Here is a 7,687-nt window from a genome sequence, read left to right as displayed (position 1 = left end):
ACAATTAATAAATTGACAAAACTGGCACATCTTGTGGGGTAAGGTCTGGGTGGTCTGCCAGGGGCCGTTTCATTTAGTATCCGTTTGGGTCGGCATGGGGAATGATTGTATTTTCCCATAGTATGTTTTACCGAAGTTGACCGATGGGAAGGGAGTGTCATGACGTTGGCTTGGGGGGTAGGTTTATGACAATCATAAATACCTCTTTCCCCCTTTTTCCTCTCTCTACCCTATTGATGTTGCATTTGCAAAACCATTGGTTAATGAACTACTAAAATAGTGATTTTGTTAGACAACATAGACAGCAGCTCTAAACTTTGAGTGACTGATCCATTCATCTTTCCATCCCTCCTCAGCCTTTCTCTCCTCTGAAGTCCCATTGGGGGTGTAGCTCGGTCAGAGAGCTGTTGAGGGACTGGTTAGGAAGAACACTTCTTCAGCCAGAGAGGTGAGAGGTCACACATGGTTTAGATGGTAAATATTTATGTCCCTTTAGTTGTTCTTTGTTATTATGAAGGTCATTTGTGTCAAATGTACTTTTCCCCACTCATTCACCCCATCTCTTACATTGTTTATGCATATTCGGATGCCAGAATCAAATTCCGAACACAATGCCCATCCTGGCAGATCTAAACCTAATGCGAGCACATTGAGAGTTTTGTGCATCCAGACCTAATATGCAGCTTGGAGTGATCAGATGACAGAAGTCACATTTAGGCACCAGGTGTAACTGAGGCCACAGATGCTCCATATTGTTTACTTTGAGTGTTTTATTTAATGACTAAATGTGTTTCTTTCTGTGTTGCAGGGGCAGTCAAGAAATGGAAGAGCAAGGCCACAGAACATGACATAAGCAGAGCTGTGGGAGACCACCTCAAGCCCCTGGTAGAGCCGGGGGTGGTGTTTACCACTCCACCACGCCTTCAGCAGGCTGGAAAAGTGTAATTGATTCTGTTTTTCATACTAAGATGGACCAAGAGTCTGTTGATTGGTCGGTCATTAGGTTAATTTGTTTCACAATATGTTGAAATCAAATCAAGCTTTATTTACACAGCACATTTCAGACATGGATGCAACACAATGGTTTCACACGAAAAAACTATGAAAACAGAAATATTTAGTACGCAAACATAAGAGGATACAACAACAACAACTGAAAGACTATTGACCATTCTAAGGAAATGCCATTGATTAAAATATGAACAATTGGATTTAATATCCAACCTAAAATGTAAGCTTGTTTTTAAAGGAGGAGTTCTGAAAGACTCTGGGGGTGTCCACTGAAAGTTGACTAGTAACAACAACTGGGACCTAAAAGACACCCACCATGAGACCCACCAAATCTGCCCAAGAAGATAAACAAAATAAAAACCCACAACAAACTTAAAAACAGGAAGCAAACCAAAACGGTAGTAGTTAAAATAAATAATTTATTACAATCAAAACCATTCATACTATTACAAAATCATAATTCTCATTCATTCTTAATAAAATTCTATTTACAAAAACATCAAACAAAAACAAACCTCAGGGGAGCATCGTCCCTCCCCGTCATACCTAACCAATACCTAACCCTTTCCCTATCTCCCCTTCCCTAATCTATCCCCTTACCAAACTCACTCTAACACTCCCAGCCCTAAACCCCCTTTCCACCTCTCCCGTGCCGCATGCTTCCCCCACTTCCTCTCCTCCCTCTTCATCCTCCCCCTCAAATCACCTTCCACCCTTCTCACTATCCCTTCCACCCCCAATCTCTCCCTGTCTTGACTAAATTCTTCCTGGCTTCCCACAGTCCCTTTTAAAGAGACTCATGAGAAGCCAGAGCAGAAACCTGTCCCTATCCGTTCCCTTTGCTCTCCCTACGCCTCTCTCTAGCCTAGCCCATGTCAAAACAAAATCACTCCTAACCACACCTAGCATCACCCGTGCCCTAGCCCATACTAGTCCGGCAAAGGCACAGTCCCAGAAGGCATGGCGCACAGTCTCCTCCCTGCCACAAGCAGATCTTGGACAGGTGGGGGATCGCACCAAACTATACCGGTACAAGATGGAAAGTACCGGCAAACGCTTATGAAGGCTCAACCAATTCAGGTCCTTGAGCCCGTTGTCCAGGCCCCGCGCCTGCACTCCCTCCCAGACCACTGACGAGATGCCCGCTACGGGCGCAGGACTCCCTGCCTGCCTGACCTCCTCGTACAGGTGCCTGTGGTCTAAACCTACTCGGGCAACTTCAACCTCGGGGTGCGCACGCAGCCACTTGGCCGCATGACCAAAGTGCCACGGCAGCTGTTCCGCCCGAGGACCCGTGTTAGACCACACCATTACGCTTCTCGCCTGATACGAGAAGAACACCCGCAGGAGGTAACCGGACGGGTGTATCACTGGCTGAGCAAGCTCCGCTAACAAGAAAGAAACAAAAATGGCGTCCAGCTTGAGGGGGAAATGTGGTACCCCCCTACCTCCCTCCCCGATGGGACAGATCATGCGTGCCCTGGCGACCCACTCGCACCTGCCACTCCACATAAACTGAAACACAAGCCTCACTAGAGGCCTCCTCAGACAAGCCGGCAATGGGTAGATGTATGCCAAATACAAAAGAGACGGCAACACATCCACCTTTAGGACCAGGACTTTGCCCATAAAAGACAAATACCTAGCCTTCCACATTGCTAGCTTCCTCTGTACCACTGCGATACGCATGTTCCAGTTTAGCGTCGCTGAGCCGGAGGTCTCAAAATGAACCCCGAGAATCCTCAGGGCCCCTTCACAGAGAGATAACCCCCCAGGCACATCCGTTCTACCGCGCCATCTTCCGAAAAACTTGACGGAAGACTTTGCATGGTTCAGAACTGCTCCCGACGCTCGGGTGAAATCCCCAAAGATGGCAAGGGACCTTGTCAGGCACGAGTCCTTGCACAACAGCAAGGAAGTGTCGTCGGCGTACTGCGTCATCTTAACACGCAGCCCACCACTTCCAGGGATCAACAAGCCTTCCACCCCTGTGTCTGCCCTAATGGCAGCCCCCAGAGGCTCCATGTACAGAACGAAGAGGAGAGCCGAGAGTGGGCATCCCTGCCTGACCCCAGACGAGAGGTCAAAAACGTCACCTAAGTGACTATTTACACTAACTCGACACCCCGCTCCGACATATAAAGTACGGATCCATCCTATAAACTTCTCCCCAAATCCTAATCTACCTAACACCCTGAATAGAAAAGATCTATTCACGCGATCAAAAGCTTTCGCCTGATCTAGCGCTGCTACCATTAAAGGCAGCCCTCTATCTTCAACCCAAGCGATGGAATCCCTGATCAACTGTAGGTTCCATCTTATAGAGCGGCCCTCTACCCCGCACGTCTGATCCTCGTGGACGACGTAGGGAAGGGCTGCGCGCAACCAGTCTGCTAAAACCTTTGCAAGAATCTTGTAATCTACGCACAGCATGGTCAATGGCCGCCAGTTGCCAAGGTCAGTTGCTTCCCCCTTCTTATAAAGAAGTGACAGCACACCAACAGCCATTGATCCCCCCGGGACCCCCGTCTCAAGGATGGCCTTCAAGACTTCGAGAACCACTGGTCCAAGTATACCCCAAAACTTGAGGTAAAACTCAGCCGGCAGCCCATCCATCCCAGGCACCTTCCCTTTTCCCATCCTCCTAAGAGCGCTCTCAACCTCTTCTAGTGAGATCTGGGCCTCCATCACATCTCTAATGTCCTCTGGCAACCGCCGGGACAAGTGTTCTAAAAACACATTTCCCTGCTCTACATCTATTTCCCTTTCCTTAAATAAACCTTGGAAATGTTCAGTTGTCACCCTGACCATTTCCTCTGGTTTACTTACTATACTACCATTTTCTTCCCTAACTCCATGCATTACCTTCCTACTCTGCCTGGCCCTAACCGACTTAAAGAACATAGCGGAACAAGTCTCATTATGTTCTAGAAAGCCACTATGCGCACGCTCCAGGAAAGCTCGAGCCTTCTGCTCCTGCAGCTCCCTGAGCTGCGCCTTTAGGGCTGCGAATCTCTCCCAGTCAATTGACCCGCCGAGGTTGCCTGCCTCGTACTCGAGTTCAATTAACCTTTGGATACGATCCACCTCCCTCCTTTCCTCCCTTTTTTTCCTTCTACAATATCCTATTATAAAAGCCCTAATACTCACCTTAACTAAATCCCACCACTCTAACACCCCCTCGCACATGGACCGGAGGCCGTCAAACCTCCGAAAGAAACAAAAAAATGCGTCAACGAAAGCCTGCTACTCCAGTTAATCCCGATCTAACTTCCAGTACCCCCTACCGAAGAGGCAGACTGGCGACCCCACCTGCAGGAACACCCCGTCGTGATCCGTGAAGAAAACAGGCAACAGCCGCCCAGACAACTGACCCAAAGACCTGGATACAAAAATGTAGTCGAGCCTCCGCGCAACCCCCCTGGAGTTGCGCCATGTAGGACCGACCATTGCCGGATTAGTGTGCAGGCCACCATCAACCAGACCATGGCAAGCCATTAGCCCAGAGATGGCACCTGCACTGCTATCACCGCCTACCCCTAAATCTATATTAAAGTCTCCTCCTATCACCAAGTGCCTGTTTGTAACACACAGGGCGCCAGACAGTCCACCATCTCCCTCCTGTCTGCCGCCACCTGTGGCCCATACACCCCAATTAACCTATATCTAGCTTCTCTAAACTTAACATCTATCCCCAAAACTCTACCCTGCATTATTACAAAAGTGTTCTCTATTTTAACCTCTCTATGCCCACACAAAATCCCTACTCCTGTTGAGTGCACCCCTCCTATGCCCCAAAAAGATTCCCCCTTATCCCACTCCCTCTTAAATCTACACACATCCCCACCATCCCTCAGGTGAACCTCCTGTAAAAAACAGAAATCAAACCCCACACCCTCTAAATAACAAAAAACCGCCCTCCTTTTAACATTATTCCTTAACCCCCTAACATTTAGACTAAAAAAAGAAACAGAACTATTCATTTAATTATTAACAACAAATAAATTAACCCCAAAAACCACACAAAAATAAAAACAGGAGACTCACCCGATGCTCCCCTGGCCAATCTCCACCGGCGGGGACGTCCTCTCCTCTCCTGACGCCCCCCCGTCGTCCTCCATCTCTCCAACCCAGGATGCAGGCAGTGTGTTGGGTCCTCCCTCCCCACCCACCATCCCCCCCCCCTGTTTGCCTCGGGGCTGCATGTAGGGGACCCCATCTCCTCAAACAGGAGTTGGGATCCCTCTAGCAAACAGCCCACCGACCCCTCACTGGAGTCATCCACTAAAATGCAAGGGGCTGAGGCAAACCGGGAGGACAAATTACCCTCCGCCACTCTCTTAGCCCCCCTCCCCCTCCACACCCCCTCCCTCTCACTTCCTGCCAAGCTCCCCCTCTTCATCCCTTTCTTCTTTGGTGAAGGAGGTAGCGGGGAGACACAACGTCCCATCCCCGCTAACTCCTCCACCAAATCCCTCATTTCGACCTCGAGGAAGCCTGGCAGGCTGTCCCCCACTCCTTCCCCCATCTCCCCCCTCCCAACTCCACTCCTCCCTCCTTCTCCGTCACTGTCCCCGTTCCTTCTTCCACTCCTTCTCGTACCACTGTCCCCTTCTCCCTCTTCTCAGCTCCTCCACGTTCTTCCACCTTCTTTTTAATCTCTCCTTCTTTTTCCTTCTTTCCATCTTCTCTCCTCTTTCTTTTCGCCTCTTCGTCCTTCTCCTTCCTTTCCCCTGTGCCATCCGTACAATCCGCATGCGTCCTCTCTTTCCTCCCCCCATCCCCCGCTCCCCCCCAGCTGCAGACGCGTATGACCTGTGACGAGCCGGGCAATCACGCCACAGGTGTACTTTCGAGCCACACCCGTGGCAAGCCTTGGGCTCGTCACACTCCTTGGCCTCGTGCTCTTCCGACCCACAAAAACAACATTTCTTGGCGCTGCACGAGGCCAGGATATGGCCGTAGGCCATACAACGCCTGCAGAACGGGGGCTGACGTGCATAGTAGAGTGTTCCCCTGTCAGCCCCCAGGGAGAACATCGCCGGAGGATGGAGGTAGCCATCCACACTCTTCGGGGACTCCCTGAGTAACGCCTGGAACCCTCTCCTCCCGTTCCAGAAACCCAGGGAGTCCCTGAGGTACCTCGCTGTGGAGACATTGTCCATGTACCTCCCCAGAAAGGCCCTCACCTCTTCATCTTTCACATGCGGATTGTACATGGTTACGGTGACCACCCTGAAGTTGTTCTTCGCCAGGCTGGTCACCGCATAATGGCACAGGGGTCCCGTTTTCTCTGCTTCCTTTGCCATCTTCAATACATCATCATGTTTCTCCTCTTTGTGAAACGTCACATCGAAAGCCTTCTCATTCGGGTTCTCTTGAAGGCAGAGTACTTCCTTCACCTCTATCCTGAGGCATCCCATCAATATAGTCCTTCCAAAAGTTTCCCTGCCCCAAGGTTCCATCTCCTTTTCAGTCCATGAAAATCTTACGGTATTTGCTATACCAATCCCCGGAACCGACCAGGTTTGCTTGTTTGTATTCATTTTTCTTCTTCAAAAAAAAGCTCTCTTCAGAAAGAAGCTTCAACCTAAAATGAAAACATCTTAAAACAAAAAGGTGGAGCAACTAAAGGTGTTGCCTCTCCACATCTATCAAGACCACTGGAGCACTGGGCCAGACACTCTTAAATAGAACCTGGACCAGCTCAGGAGAAACACCTTCCCACTAACGAGATGGATAAGCCAGCACAAGTGTAACATATACTGACTAACGAGGTGACACCAATCAGTGCGTCCTACGTGCTGACGAGCTTTACGTTCTAAAGTCCAACCTCAAAACATAAATGGAAAAACCAAAGCCTGTAACACCTTCCCCCTTAAGACAACACATATATCCTATATTTTTGTTGGTCAAGTTTGCTTACCACCAACAGAAAACAACTTCCATTTCACATTATAATCTACTACAATGCTTCACCTTCTGCAATATAAACATGGTGTCTACTGGCTGTCAACAATTAAAAACAAGAAAAAACACATACTTCTAAATGATAATATACAACCATATAATTTTTTTCTCCTTTTTCTTCCTATAGAATCGTAGAACTCACTAGCTTCTAGAACTCTCATCCCCTTGGAACGAGCCCAAACAAAACTCAAATCAAATTGTATTAGTCATGTCTGATTTCAAGAGCAAACTCCTGCAATATCTCGATAAACATGTTGTTGGATTGGGGCCCAGTCCCCAATGTCATGCTCTAGTACATTTGGGTTGGAACATCTGAGAATGATCCCTGCTATTCTAAAAGCAGGATAACAATTCCAATATAATTGTACACAAAAAATAGTCATTTGGTTGCATGAATAATTATAATTACTAAATGTTACATGAATTGTAAATATCAAAAGCAAATGGACCCCCCTTTGTAAACATGGACTGATCTTTTGTCAGGCTGGATGTTTGAAATATGAGGTGATTTGCATCACGCTTCTTCAGTTGTGGAATAAAGACAATTACCAATTGGATGTGAAGAAATGCTGGAGTGATGTAAGATTGTTAATAAAATTGATTATAGACCAATTTATTATACTGCGTCCATGTGTATAGGCTGCAATTACGTTGAATTTAAGTTGTTTTCAAGTCATTGAAAAAAAGACCTGAAGACATCTTATCA

The sequence above is a fragment of the Oncorhynchus tshawytscha genome, linkage group LG07, assembly GCF_018296145.1.
Source record: "Oncorhynchus tshawytscha isolate Ot180627B linkage group LG07, Otsh_v2.0, whole genome shotgun sequence".
Taxonomy (NCBI): domain Eukaryota; kingdom Metazoa; phylum Chordata; class Actinopteri; order Salmoniformes; family Salmonidae; genus Oncorhynchus; species Oncorhynchus tshawytscha.
Note: the sequence above shows the minus strand (reverse complement) of the source record.